Source organism: Argiope bruennichi, chromosome X1 (assembly GCF_947563725.1).
Source record: "Argiope bruennichi chromosome X1, qqArgBrue1.1, whole genome shotgun sequence".
NCBI lineage: Eukaryota > Metazoa > Arthropoda > Arachnida > Araneae > Araneidae > Argiope > Argiope bruennichi.
The window spans coordinates 1,400,312-1,426,198 of record NC_079162.1 but is presented as its reverse complement, the minus strand read 5'-3'; the positions used below and the strand labels follow the sequence as shown (position 1 = coordinate 1,426,198).

At 36.7% G+C, this 25,887-nt stretch overlaps 1 long non-coding RNA gene across 1 annotated transcript; it reads left to right on the top strand.

The window, feature by feature from the left end:
- Positions 1-23: 23 nt before the first annotated feature.
- Positions 24-9,732, top strand: LOC129958767 (uncharacterized). The gene is made up of 3 exons (XR_008783301.1): positions 24-105; positions 8,289-8,435; positions 9,346-9,732. It is a non-coding gene; the product is annotated as an uncharacterized LOC129958767 (long non-coding RNA).
- Positions 9,733-25,887: the final 16,155 nt, after the last annotated feature.

Below are 25,887 nucleotides of genomic sequence, written 5' to 3'. Positions count from 1 at the left end.
CCAGCGCATCAAGCTTAGCCCTGCAAGCCGGACGAGTGACGGTCCGGAGGGAAGATTTTGACCTCCTCGCCAGCTTGCAGGATGCCATGGGTGGACGTCGCTGAAGTGAGTGCAACATCTTTATCTTATGTGGATGATTTCACCTTATCAGCGCCCTCTCTTGCGATAATGTCTTTCCTAAAAAAAAGGCAAACTGTCATCCCTTAAACATATATTGTTAAAAAAATTGTTTATTCTGAAAAAATTCAAATAGATTTAAATTACAATGAGCACAAATATTTTGAAAGAAGCATATAACTCTACATATAATTGTTTATCAAGTAATTCAAAATAGTTGAAATTAAGAAATACTTGAACCTATACACAAACTGCTAACCACAACATTTACTATACATTTTAACGTTATGTTGAAATGAGACATTTCTTTTTTTTTTTTTTTATCAAACAAAGGTAATATGAACTGTACTAAAATAGCATTTTTTTTTCTTTTTGCACTTTATTTTTGCTGATATATAAATGACAACCTTAAATTTAAAATAAACATATCGATGCATCCATTTTTGCTTTAAAATACAATAAGTCTAGTTCAAGTGAAGAAAATGGTATTATAAAGCAAATGCTAGTTGTTTGAATATTTGTTAAATGTTTAAGCATCCTATTTAGATTTGCAAATGGATTTTTAGATTTTTCGTACAAATTATAATTAAAAAAATGCTTCCCACGCGTTATTAAAACAAGTTTATTTACTTTTTTAGTGCATAAAATTTGACGCTTTATTTTATGGCAAATTATCCTGCTATAAAAAAAAAGAATCCATTTCTTTTATCCCTTTTAATTTAAATTAACATAGGGGAGATACATAAATATATTTAATGGAGGCCGAGAACAGAAGAGATATTACAACAAGAACAGTTACAGATAAGATTACTTATCATGCTTTGGCAATTGAACATGCAAGATGTGCCGATTACTGTCGGCACGTACCAATGTTAAATGTGAAACGAATGGAATGTAAAAGGCAAATGACAGAAAGATTTGATTTATACAGAATAAATGTAAAAAAATATTAACAAAATTAAACTATTACTGTGACAACGGCGGAAAGTACATAATTAGAATATTTGCTGACTATTTGAAAAATCATAGTCTTTCTCGTCAAAAGACGGTACCAAGAATTGCACACAAAATAACATCGTTAGAGGATTAACAGAATTCTCTATATGACACTCTGTCAGAAGCTCCATACAATCTCTGAGCTGATGCAACAAACACAGCTAGATACATATGACCAACCACAGCATTGAATCGTAATCTAATAATATTTATATTATTAAAACATCAGATATTGAGCACTTAAGAGCATTTGGTTACAAAGTACATTCCAGGCAAAATAGAACACAAATTAAGGAGAAATTAGTTCCCAAAGCCGAATAATGTGTGATGATTGTGTATGTGGAAGGCGTGAAAGGATACAGATTTTAGCCGTTGAATGTGAGAAGAGTTAAGTTCTTACCAGCAGAAGTGTGAATTTTCAATAACATGTTTTAAATACAAAGAAAACTCTTCTTGGGTACTAAACTAAAAAATAGTTTTATGCTACCTGTCTATGAAAGGAGTATCCCTTTTTAGACCCCTAACATGAACTCTCTGAAAGTGATTAAGAAAGAATTGAAATATTACGAGGCAATGAGTCTTGTTGATCAAATCGGAGAAGAAATGGATTAGACTCCCTAGTATAACTGCTACAAATAAAGTTAGATAAAATAATAAAATCCGTAAATCGCCAAAGCATTGAGACGATTACATATTGTACGATATAAAAGAGATCGTAAAAATAAATAAAAAAAACACCTCTATATTAAATTAAGAGGATTCTATATTTTTGAAAGTAGCTATGGATTCCTTCTATGCTAAAAATTGGAAAGAAACTATTAATGAGGAAATAGACAGCTTGAAGCGAATTCAAACCTGGCAACTAATCCCAAACACCAAAATCGTCGGCTGTAGCTGGGTGTTTCGAAGGAAATATGACGAGGCAGAAAGCTTCTTAAATGCAATACTATTTACTAAGGACTATTTCCAGATTCCTGGTACTTATTTTAATGAATTTTCAACAGCCATGAAAATCGAATCAAATCTTTTCGAATTCTGATGGTATTTGCTATTGAATTAGATTGAGCTGCATCAGATGGACATTACTGCTTCACAGATTCTTGGTACTCTGAAGATATATTACTCAGCCTGAAGGTAGTTCTGAAAAGGGAATGAAAGAAGCCCTTCTTATTTGTCGTTTGAAGATATTACGAGAATCGAGTCTGGAATATTTGGGTGAAAACAATTTGGATTGAAAGGTTCCATGGCAGATCCATATATTTATTGTAATTAAGAAAGGGAACTTGAGGGACTGGAGTACATGAAGACGACTTCCCGATCCTTGGAAAGAAGGCAAAAATTAAAGACTTCAAAAATAAAAAAAAACGTTTTGATTTATCGAAACGTTTATTTTTAGAGATTAGGCGATGTGGATATTGTCCATTAGACTTGATAAAAAAAAATTGAAGGGGTCGTTAACATCAGATCAATCATCCTATGCCGAAGAAATACTAAACAAATTTAGAATGGGAAAAATACTAAAGTAGTATCAACTATGTTGGATTCTGGCATGAAATACCATTTTCTTGATCGCTATTTCCAAATAATAAATATTCCGTACATACAAGCAGTTGGCAGTCTGCTGTACTTTGCTCTTGCGGTATACTACTAGTATGTCGCATCAACATATACGAATCAGTATACAAATCAAACGAAATTTGGAGAAGTATACACACATTCAGTTACTTAAAAGCAACCGAAAACTAACCTTCAAGAAGCCAGGAGAAAAAGTAAAAATTTTCTCTTATGTGATCGAATCAAATGAAAAATTTTTTAAACAGGTGCCTCATTGTATTAGGTGAAACAACCATTCATTTATTTACAACCGTATGTATTTTCAAAAAAAGCAATTTGTTTTCATCTAGATCAATATTATTTACAAATATCAAATAACAGTTCAATCACGAAATAGCTCCTTGATCAAATCGAAAAATAAGTCGCCAAAAGAAAGAGAAAAGAAAAACCGGTAACAGGCTGTTAGCTCTAAACGGCTATTCCAGGGGCCATTCCGGAAATCCACCGATCTTTATCGGGTTGGATCCAAACACAATAAACCCAATCATACGGACCTTCTCACAAATTAAGGAACAATTTCTCGGGACACCGACATTTCTCCGAATTCTATTCGAAGTCTCTCACTGTTCTCATCTCTGTCTTAACAATACATATACCGCATTTTATTGTCGTGAGATATCCACCTCAGATTTCCTCATTGGTGAACTTGAGTTACCTATCACTCAACAGCTGATCAGCAATGCTTCCTCAATGGTGTCCACTTGATTGTGGAAGTGTCTGTTAAGGGTCCATCTTTGTGGCTGACCCCTCTGGCTCATAAAAAAACGTTTAGTATCTGGATATCTTGACATGAAACGGATCCATTTTCGGTTCGTATGCACTTAACTATGTGTGGGAAAACGGGTGATTCTACAGCTTGTCGGAATGCCAATTGCCATTGAGGAAAACGTTACAAAGGGACTGGACAACTTTCACCGATGAAGTTGAATGGAAATTCGGCAATGAAGATCGATCGAAAAAAAAACACAACTAAACAGCGTTTTTAACCATGCTCGGCCATTATGTGTTTCTCATATTTCGAACATGTAAGCTATAGGAAACCAACATCTCTCATTGACTTCTATACTATTGTCCAGCAGATTATATGAAGCTTTTAAGAAGTCCAACACTGAATGCCTATTTTTCTCCTATGAAGAAGAAAAGTAGGCTAATCATAAAAAAAAAATAATCTACAATTAGATTTTCTCCACGTTTTAGTCCTTCTTCTCTCGCAAAAGTAAATGCAACAGCAATGACAAAAGTAAACTCAACGAGTTGGATTTTTAAATTCAAGCGAAATTCTTGAACGGAAAATTTATTTACTTGTCGTTCATGCGCATATGAGAATGAAAACTCGGGAGAGCTTCGAGTGAAATGTCTGAAATTTAGGCTATATCTTTTTATCAACAGAAGTTTTTTTTCTTTTTCCTTTGAGCAAAGATTTTAAAAATTCAATAGTACATGATATTCTGGATTGAATATCGGGTAAAAATTACAGAAAGATATCAGCATTGTTTTTCGTAAACCGATTCTTGAAAAACGGTAGGCAGGAGGCTTGTCGAATAGGTTATAAATATTTTATTTAAATTGTTGGAGCGAAAAAACTTTAATGTTGCTTCCCAATTTTAAATGCTTTCTGTATGATCATTATTCAATTGAAAGTGCTAAGGCTCACCTCTCTGCATTTTCTGATATTCCAAGCTACACGTCGTGAATAGTGCTTTTAAATGTTTTTCCAAAAACAATTGTCATAAGATTTTTCCCAGATTTAACAAATGGAAACATTAAAAATTATAGAAAATATTCAGAACAGTACACATAAAAAAATAATTTAAAACTGTGTTATATGTGTAGTGTTCTCTGTTTTCTTTTATCTTATTTTTAATTTTTGTACATTTAAATTTTTGTAAGATGGCAACATTGGTTGCCCAGCAACAACGGAGATAATTGTTTTGATAAAAAAATCAATTGTGTTCTTTTTCTAAGTCATCGTGTAAACTCAACTGACGTAAACTCAAGAATAGAAAATAGTAGACGAAACATTGATCGCTCGAGTTAGTATTAAAGTCCCAGCGTTTTGGAAACCAAACCCAAAGATATGGTTTCTTCAGTTGGAAGCTCAATTTCGAAATGCTGCAATTGCGACGGATCAAACGAAATACGATTATGTCGCGAGTTCGATTGACGCTGAAATATTATCACAAGTGTCGGACATTCTGACCAATCCACAAGGGACGACAAGTACGTGACTATTATTAGTGATTATTATCTTCACTGAAACCGAAACGCAAGACCCAAAAGTTATTAACTGAGGTGTAATTCGGCGATAGAAAACCTTCGCAGTTATGTGAAATGAAGAATTTAGCTTCAGATAAATAAGTAAAGATATTTGAAAACTCTCTGGCTTCAAAGATTACCCACGGAAATCTCGAGCATTTTATACATCAGTTGCGACGATTTAGTCAAATTGGCGACAATGGCCGCTAAAATGTGGGAGATAAAATCCACGTTTCATCAGAATACCGCTGTAGTTTGCTGAAGAGATAACAAGGTTTTAGTTAACTACAAGAACAGATTTCAGAGACATACACACAAGTTAATGAACTGAATAAAAGACATTATTCTAGGCGTCAACAGTCCAGATCCCTCTCTAGAAGTAATTCTATTAAAAGGCGTAGTAGCGGAAATGAAAGTATATTTTGTCATTCAAGGTTTGGCAATAAGGCTTTCCAATGCAATAATCCTTGCAATTGGTCTAACAAAACCAACGTTCACTCACAGGAAAACTAAATCCCCGACGCTCGCAGATGACAGAGGGCCAAGGGGTTGAGATGTGTTGTCTTTTTATTCGTGAGGAGGGGAGCGTCTGCCAATTTTTAATCGATACTGGTGCAGAAATTTCCATTACCGATAAATCCACCATTACCGATAGAAAAATTACTGTTGCAAAGCTGGAACTCGTCACTGCAAAGGGAACCAAAATTAAAACTTATGGGCAAAGGTTGCTAAAATTGGATTTGGGACTGAGAAGATCATTTGATTGGCCTTTTGTGATAGCTGATGTCAATAAACCAGTAATATTTATTGACTTCTTGTCTCACTTTCACTTTTTGGTTGACAGCAAAAATCGTAAATTGATTAATGGCCTCACTTCATTGTCCTCTATTGGTGTCGTTTCACTAATGCTTCATGCAGTGCAGAGTCCTTACGAAGGAATCCTCAAACAATTTCCAGATCTTTTGCCGCCAACACTCGTCAATAATAAAATAAAGTCATAATATTGAGCCTCTCATTGAAACTAAAGGGTCCCCAGTTGCGGCCAGGGTCAGAAGACTCTCAGCCGAAAAATTAAAAGCAGCAAAAGCTGTATTTTAGTTTCTGTTGCAACAAGGTCTTTGTAGACCATCAAAACTTTATGTCAGTCCCCTACAACTCACACTTAAGAAATCAGCTGATTGGAGATCATGTGGAGATTACAGGGCCCTTAATAATATCAACGCTATTTCCAGAATTCATACCATTTCTACACCATCTCCAATTGATTACGTAACTATTGCAGAATTTCAAGATAAAGATTTACCAATTTTAAAAAACAACCCAAGGTTGAGAAGGGTTCAGATTCCCATTCCATACACCGACAAATCGATTTATTGTGATGTCTACAAACAGTAACCTCCCACACATCCCCTTGAAATTTCGCCGACAGATATTTTCTTCTATTCATACCTTATCTCATACCGGAATTAGAAGCGCAAAAAAAAAGTTAATCACGAAAAGTTTAATATGGCCAAATATCAATAAAGATCGTCAGTTATGATGTAGGGAATGCATTGAATGCCAACTGAATTTCAAAGACATACAAAGTCGGCTCTTATAGACTTCAAGGCCCCACCAGAACATTTTCACAACGTTCACATTGATATCGTTGGTCCCTTGTCTTCATGTCAAGATTTCAGATAATTACTAACGATGACTGATCGTTTTTCAAGATACGTGAAGCACTTCCCATGACGGATCAATCATCTGAAACAGTTGCAAAGGGCACGTTTTTAACCTGGACTTCTCGTTTTGGAATACCACAGCGTATAACGTCTGATCAAGGAGGTCAGTTTGAAAGTAAACTCTTCTCATCTTTGAGCAAATACTTTGGTTTTCAAAAATCCAGAATAGCAGCATATCATTCGCAATCGAGCGGATTGATTGGGGGACAACACAGGATTATAAAGGTAAGTTTGAAATGTCACTTACAACAAAACAAATCTTGGGTAGACGCTTTACCTTTGATTCTTCTCGGATTACGTTCGGCACTGAAAGAAGATATAGGATACTCTTCAGCTGAGCTTCTTTACGAAAGTCCCCTCTGTTTACCCAGAGAATTTGTCACCCCGATCCCTAATATCATACACTCAGAATTCGTGCAAAAGCTACAAAATATTATCCGTATCACGAAACCTTCTGCAAAACCTCCTACCCATCGCAATACAATCGTATTCGTTTCAAAACACCTTTTGAATGGCTCGCATGCTTTCGTCTACAATAACGCGACCACTTTATCTTTGCAATCAGTTTCTTGGACCTTTTGCTGTCAAACACCGAGCACCGAAGAATTTTGACACTGGAATTAATGGAACTGTCAAAAGAATTTCGATTGATAGACTAAAACCATGTTTTACCATAAAAGACAATGATGAGCAGTCTCTTGAAAACCACAGGCACATGCATTATCCAGATCTGCACATCCAGTGTGAGCCGCTGGGAAAAATTTCAACGCCGGTCAATCGCAACCATACCACACGCAGTGGAAGGACCGTCAAGTTTTCACCCCATTTAAAAGATTGTCTCCTAATCGTTTTCACTGGGAAGGAAATGTTTAGAGTCCTCTGTTTTCCTTTTCATCTTATTTTTAATTTCTGTACATTTTAATTTTTGTAAGATGGCAACATTGGTTGCCAAGCAACAACGGAGATCATTATTTTGATTTAAAAAAAATTGTGTTATTTTACTTAAATCATCGTGTTATCTAATTTTTTTTCATTTAAAGATTAGATTTTATTCATTTTTTTTAATATTTTACCCGTAATAAACTTTTAATATAAAATATCCACTTCAATACTTCATGTTTATCTGATCATTTTTTAAAAATTACATAGAATTTTATGTTTTTCCAATAATAAAATAAATTTGCTATAAATAAAGGAAAACGAGCATTATGAATTCAATGAACAATAGTTTAAAAATGGCATCCAAATCTAATGGCGAATATGGGGAAATAAGCATAAAAGTAAAAATAAAAATGAGTTCGATTTACATTTTTTTCTTTTCATCAATGGTCTTTTTTTTTCTTCCTTCCAAATAATTTAGCACCTGTGGAAACGTACTGGTGAAATCCGTCACTTGAAATTTGTTTTAAATAAGTTTTCTTTGAAATGCTATAATGCCTTCCTGTCTTGTTCTGTATTTAAATTACTGAAATCAACTTAACTTTCTTTTTCAACCGAAAATTTATTGCTCTACATTTTTGTCATGCAAGAAAACAAATAAGTTATGGTGGTTCTGAAATTTTTCTTTCCTCCTTTATTTAGATTTGCGTCACCTGTCTGTTTGACTTTTCATCACCTATTAGTTTGTCATTACCTGTTCGTCACCAAAGGCCTGTCACCATTACCTGTTCGTCACCATCTTGGGAAAAAAATCGATAAAAAAGCGGGGGAAAATTATTTTTTATTCAGGTAAATTTTTAATTTTAAAGCATTTAATTTTTTTGTGACAATATGGTCATTGGCAGCTTTGAAAGCTCACTTTTTTATAGAAAACTTTTAAATAAAATAAATTTAACGAAATTGATTATTTTGACATGCTTTTTTTTCAAATGCTGTAAACAAAAACTTCCCTTAAATTTTAGGCATTAATTTCTAGAAAATGATTAAGAACATTTTTTAAAATTATTTATCTTTGGAAAGTTATTAATATTTAATTAGGTATTAATATTAGGTTAGTTAGTAATAATAGGTTAGTTAGTAATATTTAGTTAATTATTTATAACTTGATGAAGATGAAAACAAATTGCAAAATAAATTGAATTAACTGTGTGAATAATTATGTAAGGAACATTTAAGAGACTGATAATATCGTATAACATCTTAACACCGTAAAATATTTTAAGCTATTTTTTCAATAGTTTATCAAAAATATATTTCTTGGATAAAATAGATCTATAAAATATAAAAAAATAAATAAATTTCAAAAAGTATGTAAAAATTATTTTTAATAAAAAAAATTTTTAGCTGCCAATGCACCATTAAAATATACATTAAAATAATACATTTTTAAATTTAAGATCTCATCATTTGTGCCAATAAAAAATAACTTAAATTTCTTTGTGAAAATATAGAATAATTTGAATTGTTTGTTATCAGATATGTTCAAAAATTGCAATATATAAATAGTATTTCCTAATGACAGCAGAATATTTGAATAGATTCAAAATAAATATTATTATAAAGATTATATTGCAAGAACAATTATCAGTAAAATCAATGATTTTATAACTAAAATGAAATCAGTATTTTAGGTTTATAGCTGACTTGTTTGGATAAAACATGAACAATTATAAAGTGAATTTCGTTTTTGTATCTCTAGATCCTTCTTTTAGCGAGTGCTACACAGAAATTGGGAATCTTGCATATCCAGATGAGTGTCTGCTGTCCTTTACCATATTGGACTATTTTCTGCTGTATAAACTGCACGTATACTAAAGAAAGCAAAAAATAGATAAATAAATAAAAAATCCTTCTTTCAGCGAGTGCAGCACAGAAATTACCAACTTTGCGTATCCAGATCAGTGTCCGCAGGCGTATACCATATTGGACTATTTTCTTCTCTTTGAACTGCACGTATGCTGAAGAAAACAAAAAAAAATGGACTGAAATCTCTGTCTGTTGCCTGACAAAATATTTCCTACTGTCTTGCCTGCCAAAATGTGGACTGAACTGTCTCACTGTTGCCTGACAAAATGCGGACTGAACTGTCTCACTGTTGCCTGACAAAATGCGGACTGAAGTGTCTCACTGTTGCCTGACAAAATGCGGACTGAAGTGTCTCACTGTTGCCTGACAAAATGCGGACTGAAGTGTCTCACTGTTGCCTGACAAAATGCGGACTGAACTCTGTCTTGCCTACCAAAATGTGCACCGTCTTGCCTGCCAAATTAATTACAAATTTGAAAAAAATCCTTCTTTCAGCGAGTTCTGCACAGAAAGTGGCAATTTTGCGTATGCAGAATAGTGTCTGCAGTCCTTTACCATTTTGGACTATTTTCTTCTGTTTAAACTGCACGTATGCTGAAGAAAGCAAAAAAAAAAAAAAAAAAAAAAAAAAAAAAAAAATCCTACTTTTAGCGTGTGCTAAAAAGAATTTACCAGTTTTGCGTATCCAGATCAGTGTGGGCTGACCTTTCCCATATTGGACTATTTTCATATGTTTAAACTGCACGTATGCCGAAGAAAGAAAAAAAAAATGTTTCTTCCAGCGAGTGCTGCACAGAAATTACCAATTTTGTCTGCAGGAGTCTACTATTTTGGACTATTTTCTTCTATTTGAACTGCACGTATGCTGAAGAAGAAAAAAATCCTACTTTCAGCGAGTGCTACACAGAAAGTGCCAATTTTGCGTATCCAGATCAGTGTCTAGTGTCGTCTACCATATTGAACTATTTTCTGCTATTTGAACTGCAAGTATGCTGAAGAAAGCAAAAGAAGAAAAAAAAATCCTTCTTTTAGCGAGTGCTACACAGAAATTGCCAATCTTGCATATCCAGATCAGTGTCGCCAGGCGTCTACCATATTGGACTATTTTCTTCTCTTTGAACTGCACGTATGCTGAAGAAAACAAAAAAAATGGACTGAAATCTCTGTTTGTTGCCTGACAAAATATTTCCTACTGTCTTGCGTGCCAAAATGTGGACTGAACTCTGTCTTGCCTGACAAAATGTGGACTGAAATCTCTCTGTCTGTTGCCTGACAAAATGTGGACTGAAATCTCTCTGTCTGTTGCCTGACAAAATGTGGACTGAAATCTCTCTGTCTGTTGCCTGACAAAATGTGGACTGAAATCTCTGTCTGTTGCCTGACAAAATGTGGACTGAAATCTCTGTCTGTTGCCTGACAAAATGTGGACTGAAATCTCTGTCTGTTGCCTGACAAAATGTGGACTGAAATCTCTGTCTGTTGCCTGACAAAATGTGGACTGTCATCTCTGTCTGTTGCCTGACAAAATGTGGACTGTCTTGCCTGCCAAAATGTGGACTGTCTTGCCTGCCAAAATGTGGACTGTCTTGCCTGCCAAAATGTGGACTGTCTTGCCTGCCAAAATGTGGACTGTCTTGCCTGCCAAAATGTGGACTGTCTTGCCTGCCAAAATGTGGACTGTCTTGCCTGCCAAAATGTGGACTGTCTTGCCTGCCAAAATGTGGACTGTCTTGCCTGCCAAAATGTGGACTGTCTTGCCTGCCAAAATGTGGACTGTCTTGCCTGCCAAAATGTGGACTGTCTTGCCTGCCAAAATGTGGACCGTCTTGCCTGCCAAAATGTGGACCGTCTTGCCTGCCAAAATGTGGACCGTCTTGCCTGCCAAAATGTGGACCGTCTTGCCTGCCAAAATGTGGACCGTCTTGCCTGCCAAAATGTGGACCGTCTTGCCTGCCAAAATGTGGACCGTCTTGCCTGCCAAAATGTGGACCGTCTTGCCTGCCAAAATGTGGACCGTCTTGCCTGCCAAAATGTGGACCGTCTTGCCTGCCAAAATGTGGACCGTCTTGCCTGCCAAAATGTGGACCGTCTTGCCTGCCAAAATGTGGACCGTCTTGCCTGCCAAAATGTGGACCGTCTTGCCTGCCAAAATGTGGACCGTCTTGCCTGCCAAAATGTGAACTGAACTGTCTCTCTCTCCTGCTTGACAAAATGTGTGCCGTCTTGACTGCCAAAATGTGTGCCGTCTTGCCTGCCAAATTAATTAAAAATTTTAAAAAAAATCCTTCTTTCAGCGAGTGTAGCACAGAAATTACCAATTTTGTCTGCAGGCGTCTACCATATTGGACTATTTTCTTCTAGTTAAACTGCACTGCTGAAGAACTCACCCATCCAAAAAAAAAAAAAAAAACCTTTCTTTCAGTGAGTGCTGCACAGAAAGTGGCAATTTTGCGTATTCAGATCAGTGTCTGCTGCCCTTTACCATATTGGACTATTTTCTTCTATTTAAACTGCACGTCTCCTGAAGAAAGCAAAACAATCCGTCTTTCAGCGAGTGCTACACAGAAATTGCCAATCTTGCATATGCAGATCAGTGTCTGCAGTCCTTTACCATTTTGGACTATTTTTTTCTATTTGAACTGCACGTATGGTGAAGAAAAAAAAAATCCTACTTTCAGCGAGTGCTGCACAGAAAGTGCCAATCTTGCATATCCAGATGAGTGTCTGCTGTCCTTTACCATATTGGACTATTTTCTGCTGTATAAACTGCACGTATACTAAAGAAAGCAAAAAATAGATAAATAAATAAAAAATCCTTCTTTCAGCGAGTGCAGCACAGAAATTACCAATTTTGCGTATCCAGATCAGTGTCTAGTGTCGTCTACCATATTGAATTATTTTTTGCTATTTGAACTGCACGTATGCTGAAGAAAGCAAAAGAAAAAAAAATCCTTCTTTTAGCGAGTGCTACACAGAAATTACCAATCTTGCATATCCAGATGAGTGTCTCCCGTCCTTTACCATATTGGACTATTTTCTGCTGTTTAAACTGCACGTACACTAAAGAAAGCAAAAAATAGATAAATAAATAAAAAATCCTTCTTTCAGCAAGTGCAGCACAGAAATTACCAACTTTGCGTATCCAGATCAGTGTCCGCAGGCGTATACCATATTGGACTATATTCTTCTCTTTGAACTGCACGTATGCTGAAGGAAACAAAAAAAAAATGGACTGAAATCTCTGTCTGTGTTCTGACAAAATATTTCCTACTGTCTTGCCTGCCAAAATGTGGACTGAACTGTCTCTCTGTTGCCTGACAAAATGCGGACTGAAATCTCTCTGTCTGTTGACTGAGAAAATGTGGACTGAAATCTCTGTCTGTTGCCTGAGAAAATGTGGACTGAAATCTCTGTCTGTTGCCTGAGAAAATGTGGACTGAAATCTCTGTCTGTTGCCTGAGAAAATGTGGACTGAAATCTCTGTCTGTTGCCTGACAAAATGTGGACTGAAATCTCTGTCTGTTGCCTGACAAAATGTGGACTGAAATCTGTCTGTTGCCTGACAAAATGTGGACTGAAATCTCTCTGTCTGTTGCCTGACAAAATGTGGACTGAAATCTCTCTGTCTGTTGCCTGACAAAATGTGGACTGAAATCTCTCTGTCTGTTGCCTGACAAAATGTGGACTGAAATATCTCTGTCTGTTGCCTGACAAAATGTGGACTGAAATATCTCTGTCTGTTGCCTGACAAAATGTGGACTGAAATATCTCTGTCTGTTGCCTGACAAAATGTGGACTGAAATATCTCTGTCTGTTGCCTGACAAAATGTGGACTGAAATATCTCTGTCTGTTGCCTGACAAAATGTGGACTGAAATATCTCTGTCTGTTGCCTGACAAAATGTGGACTGAAATATCTCTGTCTGTTGCCTGACAAAATGTGGACTGAAATATCTCTGTCTGTTGGCTGACAAAATGTGGACTGAAATCTCTGTCTGTTGCCTGACAAAATGTGGACTGAAATATCTCTGTCTGTTGCCTGACAAAATGTGGACTGAAATCTCTCTGTCTGTTGCCTGACAAAATGTGGACTGAAATCTCTGTCTGTTGCCTGACAAAATGTGGATTGAAATCTCTCTGTCTGTTGCCTGACAAAATGTGGACTGAAATCTCTCTGTCTGTTGCCTGACAAAATGTGGACTGAAATCTCTCTGTCTGTTGCCTGACAAAATGTGGACTGAAATCTCTCTGTCTGTTGCCTGACAAAATGTGGACTGAAATCTCTCTGTCTGTTGCCTGACAAAATGTGGACTGAAATCTGTCTGTTGCCTGACAAAATGTGGACTGAAATCTGTCTGTTGCCTGACAAAATGTGGACTGAAATCTGTCTGTTGCCTGACAAAATGTGGACTGAAATCTGTCTGTTGCCTGACAAAATGTGGACTGAAATCTGTCTGTTGCCTGACAAAATGTGGACTGAAATCTGTCTGTTGCCTGACAAAATGTGGACTGAAATCTGTCTGTTGCCTGACAAAATGTGGACTGAAATCTGTCTGTTGCCTGACAAAATGTGGACTGAAATCTCTCTGTCTGTTGCCTGACAAAATGTGGACTGAAATCTCTCTGTCTGTTGCCTGACAAAATGTGGACTGAAATCTCTCTGTCTGTTGCCTGACAAAATGTGGACTGAAATATCTGTCTGTTGCCTGACAAAATGTGGACTGAAATATCTCTGTCTGTTGCCTGACAAAATGTGGACTGAAATATCTGTCTGTTGCCTGACAAAATGTGGACTGAAATATCTGTCTGTTGCCTGACAAAATGTGGACTGAAATATCTCTGTCTGTTGCCTGACAAAATGTGGACTGAAATATCTCTGTCTGTTGCCTGACAAAATGTGGACTGAAATATCTCTGTCTGTTGCCTGACAAAATGTGGACTGAAATATCTCTGTCTGTTGCCTGACAAAATGTGGACTGAAATATCTCTGTCTGTTGCCTGACAAAATGTGGACTGAAATATCTCTGTCTGTTGCCTGACAAAATGTGGACTGAAATATCTCTGTCTGTTGCCTGACAAAATGTGGACTGAAATATCTCTGTCTGTTGCCTGACAAAATGTGGACTGAAATATCTCTGTCTGTTGCCTGACAAAATGTGGACTGAAATATCTCTGTCTGTTGCCTGACAAAATGTGGACTGAAATATCTCTGTCTGTTGCCTGACAAAATGTGGACTGAAATATCTCTGTCTGTTGCCTGACAAAATGTGGACTGAAATCTCTCTGTCTGTTGCCTGACAAAATGTGGACTGAAATATCTCTGTCTGTTGCCTGACAAAATGTGGACTGAAATATCTCTGTCTGTTGCCTGACAAAATGTGGACTGAAATATCTCTGTCTGTTGCCTGACAAAATGTGGACTGAAATATCTCTGTCTGTTGGCTGACAAAATGTGGACTGAAATCTCTGTCTGTTGCCTGACAAAATGTGGACTGAAATATCTCTGTCTGTTGCCTGACAAAATGTGGACTGAAATCTCTCTGTCTGTTGCCTGACAAAATGTGGACTGAAATCTCTGTCTGTTGCCTGACAAAATGTGGATTGAAATCTCTCTGTCTGTTGCCTGACAAAATGTGGACTGAAATCTCTCTGTCTGTTGCCTGACAAAATGTGGACTGAAATCTCTCTGTCTGTTGCCTGACAAAATGTGGACTGAAATCTCTCTGTCTGTTGCCTGACAAAATGTGGACTGAAATCTCTCTGTCTGTTGCCTGACAAAATGTGGACTGAAATCTGTCTGTTGCCTGACAAAATGTGGACTGAAATCTGTCTGTTGCCTGACAAAATGTGGACTGAAATCTGTCTGTTGCCTGACAAAATGTGGACTGAAATCTGTCTGTTGCCTGACAAAATGTGGACTGAAATCTGTCTGTTGCCTGACAAAATGTGGACTGAAATCTGTCTGTTGCCTGACAAAATGTGGACTGAAATCTGTCTGTTGCCTGACAAAATGTGGACTGAAATCTGTCTGTTGCCTGACAAAATGTGGACTGAAATCTGTCTGTTGCCTGACAAAATGTGGACTGAAATCTCTCTGTCTGTTGCCTGACAAAATGTGGACTGAAATCTCTCTGTCTGTTGCCTGACAAAATGTGGACTGAAATCTCTCTGTCTGTTGCCTGACAAAATGTGGACTGAAATATCTGTCTGTTGCCTGACAAAATGTGGACTGAAATATCTCTGTCTGTTGCCTGACAAAATGTGGACTGAAATATCTGTCTGTTGCCTGACAAAATGTGGACTGAAATATCTGTCTGTTGCCTGACAAAATGTGGACTGAAATATCTCTGTCTGTTGCCTGACAAAATGTGGACTGAAATATCTCTGTCTGTTGCCTGACAAAATGTGGACTGAAATATCTCTGTCTGTTGCCTGACAAAATGTGGACTGAAATATCTCTGTCTGTTGCCTGACAAAATGTGGACTGAAATATCTCTGTCTGTTGCCTGACAAAATGTGGACTGAAATATCTCTGTCTGTTGCCTGACAAAATGTGGACTGAAATATCTCTGTCTGTTGCCTGACAAAATGTGGACTGAAATATCTCTGTCTGTTGCCTGACAAAATGTGGACTGAAATATCTCTGTCTGTTGCCTGACAAAATGTGGACTGAAATATCTCTGTCTGTTGCCTGACAAAATGTGGACTGAAATATCTCTGTCTGTTGCCTGACAAAATGTGGACTGAAATCTCTCTGTCTGTTGCCTGACAAAATGTGGACTGAAATCTCTCTGTCTGTTGCCTGACAAAATGTGGACTGAAATCTCTGTCTGTTGCCTGACAAAATGTGGACTGAAATCTCTGTCTGTTGGCTGACAAAATGTGGACTGAAATCTCTGTCTGTTGGCTGACAAAATGTGGACTGAAATCTCTGTCTGTTGGCTGACAAAATGTGGACTAGACTCTTTCTTGCCTCCAAAATGTGGACTGAACATTTTCTTGCCTACCAAAATGTGCATTTTCTTGCCTACCAAAATGTGCATTTTCTTGCCTACCAAAATGTGCATTTTCTTGCCTACCAAAATGTGCATTTTCTTGAATACCAAAATGTGCATTTTCTTGCCTACCAAAATGTGCATTTTCTTGCCTACCAAAATGTGCATTTTCTTGCCTGCCAAAATGTGCATTTTCTTGCCTGCCAAAATGTGCATTTTCTTGCCTGCCAAAATGTGCATTTTCTTGCCTGCCAAAATGTGCACTGTTTCGCCTGCCAAAATGTGCACTGTTTCGCCTGCCAAAATGTGCACTGTTTCGCCTGCCAAAATGTGCACTGTTTCGCCTGCCAAAATGTGCACTGTTTCGCCTGCCAAAATGTGCACTGTCTCGCCTGCCAAAATGTGCACTGTCTCGCCTGCCAAAATGTTCACTGTCTCGCCTGCCAAAATGTGGACTGAAGTCACTGTCTGTTGCCTGACAAAATGTGGACTGAAGTCACTCTGTCTGTTGCCTGGCAAAATGTGGACTGAAGTCACTCTGTCTGTTGCCTGGCAAAATGTGGACTGAAGTCACTCTGTCTGTTGCCTGGCAAAATGTGGATTGAACTCTCTCTCTCTCCTGCTTGACAAAATGTGGACTGTCTTACCTGCCAAAATGTGGACTGAACTCTCTGTCTGTTGCCTGGCAAAATGTGGATTGAACTCTCTCTCTCTCCTGCTTGACAAAATGTGGACTGTCTTACCTGCCAAAATGTGGACTGAACTCTGTCTGTTGCCTGCCAAAATGTGCACCGTCTTGCCTGCCAAATTAATTAAAAACTTTAAAAAAATCCTTTTTTAAGCGAGTGCTTCAAAGAAATTACCAATTTTGTCTGCAGGCGTCTACCATTTTGGACTATTTTCTGCTGTTTAAACTGCACGTATACTAAAGAAAGCAATAAATAAATAAATAAAAAATCCTTCTTTCAGTGAGTGCAGCACCGAAATTACCAATTTTGCCTGCAAGCGTCTACCATATTGGACTATTTTCTTCTATTTAAACTGCACGGCTGCTGAAGAACTCACCCCTCCAAAAAAAAGTCTTTCTTTCAGCGAGTGCTGCACAGAAAGTGGCAATTTTGCTTATCCAGATCAGTGTCCTCAGGCGTATACCATATTGTACTATTTTCTTCTCTTTGAACTGCACGTATTCTGAAGAAAACAAAAAAAAATGACTGAAATCTCTGTCTGTTGCCTGACAAAATATTTCCAACTGTCTTGCCTGACAAAATGTGGATTGAAGTCTCTCTCTCTCCTGCTTTTCAAAATGTGGACTCTCTTGCCTGCCAAAACGTGCACCGTCTTGTCTGCCAAAATGTGGACTGAACTCTGTCTTGCCTGCCAAAATGTGGAATGAACTGTCTCTCGGTTGCCTGACAAAATGCGGACTGAACTGTCTCTCTGTTGCCTGACAAAATGCGGACTGAACTGTCTCTCTGTTGCCTGACAAAATGCGGACTGAACTGTCTCTCTGTTGCTTGACAAAATGCGGACTGAACTGTCTCTCTGTTGCCTGACAAAATGCGGACTGAACTGTCTCTCTGTTGCCTGACAAAATGCGGACTGAACTGTCTCTCTGTTGCCTGACAAAATGCGGACTGAACTGTCTCTCTGTTGCCTGACAAAATGCGGACTGAACTGTCTCTCTGTTGCCTGACAAAATGCGGACTGAACTGTCTCTCTGTTGCCTGACAAAATGCGGACTGAACTGTCTCTCTGTTGCCTGACAAAATGCGGACTGAACTGTCTCTCTGTTGCCTGACAAAATGCGGACTGAACTGTCTCTCTGTTGCCTGACAAAATGCGGACTGAACTGTCTCTCTGTTGCCTGACAAAATGCGGACTGAACTGTCTCTCTGTTGCCTGACAAAATGCGGACTGAACTGTCTCTCTGTTGCCTGACAAAATGCGGACTGAACTGTCTCTCTGTTGCCTGACAAAATGCGGACTGAACTGTCTCTCTGTTGCCTGACAAAATGCGGACTGAACTGTCTCTCTGTTGCCTGACAAAATGCGGACTGAACTGTCTCTCTGTTGCCTGACAAAATGCGGACTGAACTGTCTCTCTGTTGCCTGACAAAATGCGGACTGAACTGTCTCTCTGTTGCCTGACAAAATGCGGACTGAACTGTCTCTCTGTTGCCTGACAAAATGCGGACTGAACTGTCTCTCTGTTGCCTGACAAAATGCGGACTGAACTGTCTCTCTGTTGCCTGACAAAATGCGGACTGAACTGTCTCTCTGTTGCCTGACAAAATGCGGACTGAACTGTCTCTCTGTTGCCTGACAAAATGCGGACTGAACTGTCTCTCTGTTGCCTGACAAAATGCGGACTGAACTGTCTCTCTGTTGCCTGACAAAATGCGGACTGAACTGTCTCTCTGTTGCCTGACAAAATGCGGACTGAACTGTCTCTCTGTTGCCTGACAAAATGCGGACTGAACTGTCTCTCTGTTGCCTGACAAAATGCGGACTGAACTGTCTCTCTGTTGCCTGACAAAATGCGGACTGAACTGTCTCTCTGTTGCCTGACAAAATGCGGACTGAACTGTCTCTCTGTTGCCTGACAAAATGTCGTCTGAACTGTCTCTCTGTTGCCTGACAAAATGTCGTCTGAACTGTCTCTCTGTTGCCTGAGAAAATGTCGAATGAACTCAGTCTGTCTGTTGCCTGAGAAAATGTCGAATGAACTCAGTCTGTCTGTTGCCTGACAAATTGTCGAATGAACTCAGTCTGTCTGTTGCCTGACAAATTGTCGAATGAACTCAGTCTGTCTGTTGCCTGACAAATTGTCGAATGAACTCAGTCTGTCTGTTGCCTGACAAATTGTCGAATGAACTCACTTTGTCTGGTGCCTGACAAAATGTGGACTACACTGTCTTGCCTAGCAAAATGTGGACTGAACTCTTTCTTGCCTAGCAAAATGTGGACTGAACTCTTTCTCGCATCTCTACACGGACTGGTGTATAAAGTGTATAAGAAACAATCTGCCCAAAGATAAATGTATTGTATATATGTGATGTATATAATCTTGAAGTATATATTGTATCCTACGTTTCTTCATTTATGTTCAAGAATTATGACGATTTGGTATAACAATTTTCGATTATGTATCGCATTTCTATTGAGATGCATTTAAAATTATTTTTTAAAAAAATCACTGATTAAATGCGTAAAATCTAGTTTATTACCTATTGCTCGACATGTGAAGAAATGTATTAAAATATGTAAAGTTTATAAAATCAGTATTGAAAGATATAAAATTTACTATATTTTGTCATATTATAGATCATGTTTTGGAGACGAATTTCTAATTTTTGTAATATCGGCTTTTATTTCTAAACGTTTTCAAAGCTTTGAAATGTTTGACGATTTATGTGTTAGCATAATGCTGTTTTTTTTCTATGTCGCTTATTCAATGTCTCGTATTTTCATTGATGTATATAAAGTTTTCATTTAAATGCCTTGTAAAATAACATGGTTTGCTTTTCTTGTTTAATGTGTATATTAAAGTTATCATATAATCTGAGCGTCTTTTTTTAAGATAGTTTTAAATACATTGATACATAATACTGCTAAATGTTAAATAGGAGATTCTGGATTTTTTGAAAATAACTTAGTTCGATTTCTTTTATAAATCGGTATGTTTCTGATTTTGATGTTTTCAATTAATAATTTTATAATCGATGTGGGTTACTTTCCACAATGCGTTTGTACTCGTTCACTTCACTCTAGCAAGAAAATTTGTACATTGCTCGACTTCGATGGTTCTTTATCTCGGGAGCTGTTAACATTAACCTGTTTGGAGAAAGTGGTACAACAATTCAAGTACTCAGGAAATGTGAAAACATAAATGAATGCACAAAGAGAGAATATAACTACAACTTGGAGTTAAATTTTAAAAAAAATGTTTGCGAAAGTTGAGTGCTTACTAAATGTATCAGCAATTTCGCTTTCAGTCATGTTCGTGAACCGTGAGTTTACAGAGGAAAATTTCCAGAGTAATATGCTGGGACTATTATTTTTTGTGTTGTATAATTCGGATACCCATTTTTAGCACCAGTATTTTCGCAGTTATATTATTTTTCAAATTCTTCTTCAGAGTTTTTGGAAATCGTTAACTATTGATAACCTGTAGGTTTTTCTGGGTGTCCATGATTCATATAAACGACGGCATGTTACTAATTTATTCTGAAGTTTTTCTAATTAATCATTCGTTTTTGCAGCAGTTTTTTAAGATATGAGATGAAAGGCCAAAAATAGTTCTATAAGCAACCAATTTATTCTTTCTTGATAGATGAGGATTTGAGTTTGTGCTGGGATGAAGTTTAGATTTCGCACTTGTGAATATATATTTAATTATTTGAATGAATTTAATCATTATTATTTAATGAATTTAATCAGTGTTAAGTCAATATATGCGATTTCATTGTGTTGTTGGTATACTGGTTTTGAAGAGTTTTAAAGAACGAAGGTGATTTTTTCAATCAAGAATAAGAACTTTGCTTTAGTATTTCCGTAATGGCCATTTTTTGTCGAAGAAAAATTGGGCATATATAGTTCATTAGAGCTATTATCAGCGCAGAGCAGTTTCGGGACATCATTTCTGAAGACACTGAACCTCGTAAGATCTAGTTAAAAAAGTTCCTGGACAATTCTTGATGTTTGCTGGATTTTAAAGTGAGTTTTCTATTAGGTAGACAGAATATTAGTTTTGCAATACAATCTAACATTTTCATTTGAATCATTTCAAAATCGGTCGAATGCTTTTGAGTTATCAAGGAAGACTCAGTGGCTATTTTTGACAAAATAAAGACACAGGAGCTAAATTATTTTGATGCCTGTGGAAATATGTGTTATATAGGAGTCAATATTAAATAAATTTCAGATTATATTTTCAGAAAAAAATTTGTTGGAAAAACTTACTTTTCTATCTACTTGAATAAGTTTTATCCTAAATGTCTTCTACAATTTTTAATAGTTCAGTGTTAAATTTAGGAAAGAAAATTACTTTTTCTGATAGCAATTTGTCGAGGAACATTAAAAAGCAGTATCGGAAAATGAGGTGTTTTTTTCCTCACTGCTGAATAACTTCCATCGGAGAGCATTTGAGAATTGCAAAGCAACCTTCTCAGTATTATTATTATTATTATTATTTTGTCCTCTAAATATGATCTGAAACTTGTACCAGGACTTTCTCCTGCTTAGCATGTATTTTAGTGTAGTTACAAACTTTCTCTCAATTAAAAAATTCTGGCTATAAAACTGTTTATTTAGTCCAAAGTGTTTTCTACTTTTCGTCCTCTCTGGTGGGCAAGTGGACATACTTGATTTATTTCAACCAGAATGGAACATAAATCCAAATGTCCACAGACATTTACTTTTCGGAGAGGGCGTCCAAAAGCTTAGAGAAAACCTCGAAAGAGAAATTTTTGACAATCACGGTATTTTTCTTGTATTAAAAAAAATTAAAAATATCACTGTAGAGATTCTAAAAACTTTGATATAACTTGTTGAGCCATGGATTGTATAAAAAAGTTGTATTAAGAGAGGATTTTTTTTTTTTTTTGCAGCTTATGTATGCTAATATCAAGACTTTGTATTTATCAATGGTGTAATCCTAAAATATAAAGTGCCTGAAAGTGCTGACCTGAATGACTATTGTTAGGGAAGGGAAGGGAAGGTCTAAATAGAGTAAAATATTTTTGGCATTTAAAATGTATATTTTATTTAAATATCAAAATCATGAAATAATAAAATATCGACCAAAGAAGCAATGAATACAGAGACAACACAAATTCGAAAGCCGTATATTTTTCAACTGATTTTATGCGTGTTTCATAATATAAAACAAATGACATGCCTATTTGCCCATTAGTTCTTATTTGCGAGATATGACAATGCCGTCATTCACATTAAAGTAGGTTTAGGATAGACGTTAGATTAAAATGTTTTGCATAATTATATCTAAAGAATTCAGAACAGAAAAGTTATTTTATTCCACTTTCAAATAATCTTTTGACATTCTTGAATGAATTGTATTTAGCCTCTTTGCGGATCCTAAACTGCGACGTAGACAAACATGATGGAATTCTTTCAAAATCTGATAAAAATTCACAATTTTGAGTTCGCAATATTTTATTTGATTCATTTTCATATTTGCATGAACAAACTGATATAATTTCAATTTTTCTTTGAAAAAGGAATTACTGGAGTTCTAAAATATGAAGATTCATCAAAATTTCGAAATCGTATACTTTAAAAATTAAGAAATTTTGATTTTTTATAATTTGTATTCTAATTAATCAATTTATGGTAGATAAAATACATTGCTTTTCAGTGAGAATGAATTCAATGACGCTGCTTTAAAGATAGCATTTCTTCATTTTTCTTTCTTACACGTGGAAATATAAATGTTATTTTTGATTTTCTTTGTTTCTTGAAGTTGTTCCCGTTTATACAATCTAATATACAAAAATCACATTGAAATCATAAAAGAAAAAAAAAAAAAAAAAAAAAAAAAAAATCGAAATTGAAATTTTGCGAAACTCTACATTTCATACCTAACAGAGTCCGAAAAACGCATTTATAGAGTGATGCTCGTACAAGAACAGAGTAACTCAAAAACACAGAGCTCGAAAGTTGAAATTTGGGAAATAGATTTAATTCGAAATTTATAGACTTCTATCAAATTTGAAACGAAATATATTCCCCTCTAATCTGCCGAAACTATTCAAATATAAATTAACTACAAGAGAGCTAGATAAATGAAATTTGGTATATAGAATTAGCATAAAAGTTATTCGCGTTAAATTTGGAAATAAATCGTGAACGCGTTGACTATCTATACTTTCACAATCATATAAACGCAATAACTCAAAAATGCAATTACTTCCTTAAATATATGAAATTTTGTAACCATAATAATAGTTCTCTGTCAAATGTTGGTTTCAATCGGTTGAAAAGAAGAAAGCCACAATTCACATTCGCTTTTCCCGTACTTCCTTTCTTTCGCCACAGAATATCCCCGAACGTGGAATCTCTAGGATTCCCTGTCGGTTGAAAGGATATACGTGGGAGTATTTATTAAGATAAAAGAAATACACATAAAAAGACAAAAAAAATCAATATACACAAAAAGACATAAAATGTCATCAATACACATAAAAAGTAACTATATACAATATTATAATGATGAGGGAGGTGTTCGGTGGGGAGTATGAGTAGATGAAATCTATTGAAGGTAATATATTCTGGAGAAGAGCTTGGTTGAGAAATGAAACGAAAATTTATACTGGGCTTGGGTCTGGAGAAATCAATTCCTCGTTCTCTTGTAGGAACCGCACAAGATTTCTAATTTTAACCTTGGACATCTTGTTTCTCATAACGTTGGTCCACCAGATATTTTCTAGGTCGTGGATGGGTTTTTTGAGATGAAAAGATGTGGTGAGAGGGCAACTAGTGGCATAATGATGGGGATCGCCTACTTCGCCGCAGCCACATTGATCAGATCCTTTAATATGGAATCTCTTGAAATATGAAGGGAAAGGGCCATGGCCAGTTGCAAAGATAATGTCAAGCCTATTCCAAGATGATGGGTCAAAGGACACTTTTGAGATGATTTGATGGATGTGTCTGCCAGTTGAGCCATTATCCCATTCTTCTTGCCATCGCTGTAGGCTCAATTCATTTACAATACTTTTCAGATGGCTTCTAGGAGCTGGGTATTGAACGGGCGTACCTGCAGAAATGGCCTGTTTGGCTAGGGAATCTGCAACCTCGTATCCGTTGTGGCCTACATGTGCTTTAACCCATCCCAACTTAATAGAAGGTTGGGGGAGCAGAATGGCTTGAATTTCCTGAACAATTGGGCTTGAGGTGGAGAATGAACTGATCGCTTTTAAGCTGGACTCGCTATCACTCCATATTTTAGCGTTATGATCGTATTTGCTAGCCCATTTACATGCTTCCTTAATGGCCAACAGCTCTGCCTGAAAGACAGAATTATTTTCGTTCAGTTTGCCGAGCCACTGATGAGTAATTTGTTCGTTTTGGAATACGCAGTAGGCAAATCCGGTTTTCCCCTCGATTTTGGACCCATCTGTAAAAATATCCGTCTTGTTTGTAGGTTGGAATTCTTGTTTGAGGGAAATTATGTCCTCAAGAAGAAAGTTTGAGGGGAAGATTTTTGTGTGAGAGCATTTCATCTCGAAGTTCTCAGGATGGAATGTTATATTCTGAAAATGGCTAGGTAATTGAAGACGACTTTCTCTTACATAGGTTGCTTCTGCTTGCGCTTTGATGTGAAGTGGAAGAATTCCTTCTATAACTTGCAGTGCTGCCGTGGATGTTGTTCGGAATGCTCCAGAAATACTCAGAAGAAATTTTCTCTGTATTGAGATTAGGATTCTTTGTTGTCGGGATGAGAGAGGATAGGCCCAAGCTGATGCTCCATGTAGGATTATTCTCTCGGCAACGGTGAAGTAGAGATGACGCCTGAATTCTTTTTTCAGACCCCATGTGGAACCAGCAATTCTGCTGAGATTTTGGTATAAGAGAATCGCCTTCGTTTTGGTGTTAAGGAGGTGAGGAATCCAGTTTAGCTTATTGTCGATAGTAACACCGAGATATTTTAAAGATTGTTGCCTTTTTATTGTTACGTTATTCTATTTAATTGTTGGGCCATTGACTAATTTGCTTATCAAGATATTACATGCTTTTTCTACGGAGATTTGAAGGTGATGCTTGTCGGTCCAGCGCTTGAAGATTGAGAGAGCATCCTGGGCGACTGATTTCAATTTTGCTCTTGTTGATTCGGCTACTACAAAATGCCTGGAGCATTTGTCGTCTGCAAATGCCTGGAGGTGAATGTTAGGCGGCCATTTTTCAGAAAGAATTTCGTTTGCGACAAGATTCCAAAAAACTGGTCCAGAACAGGATCCTTGCGCGCAGCCTTTCTGCTGTGACCAGGCGGCGCTTTTCCCGTACTTACGTTTTAACCATATCCCATTGACTAATCGCCAATATCGCAAGCTAATGAGCTCTCTCGCAACTATTGTTCACGAATGGCATTACGGTTTATAATACGCTAATACATTTCTTGGAGTGAACGAGTAAATTCTGGCGAAATAATTCCCAGGGGTTTTCTTTATTTCTTCTGTCCGATTCTTAATAGTATTGAAAAGAATAAGATTGTAATATAAAAATATTGTAAGCACTTTCTTGTAGACATATGTAAAAAGTGAAAACATCTTTGATAACATCATGAAACCTAATTAGCAAAACATCAATGATTTTTTTTTTCAAAAAATTGTTTGTCGTTCCTCACGAAAATAATATTTTTCTCCCTCTACAAAGCAGAACTACATCTTTTCAAGTGGAAGTCCTTCACTTTTGGTGTTT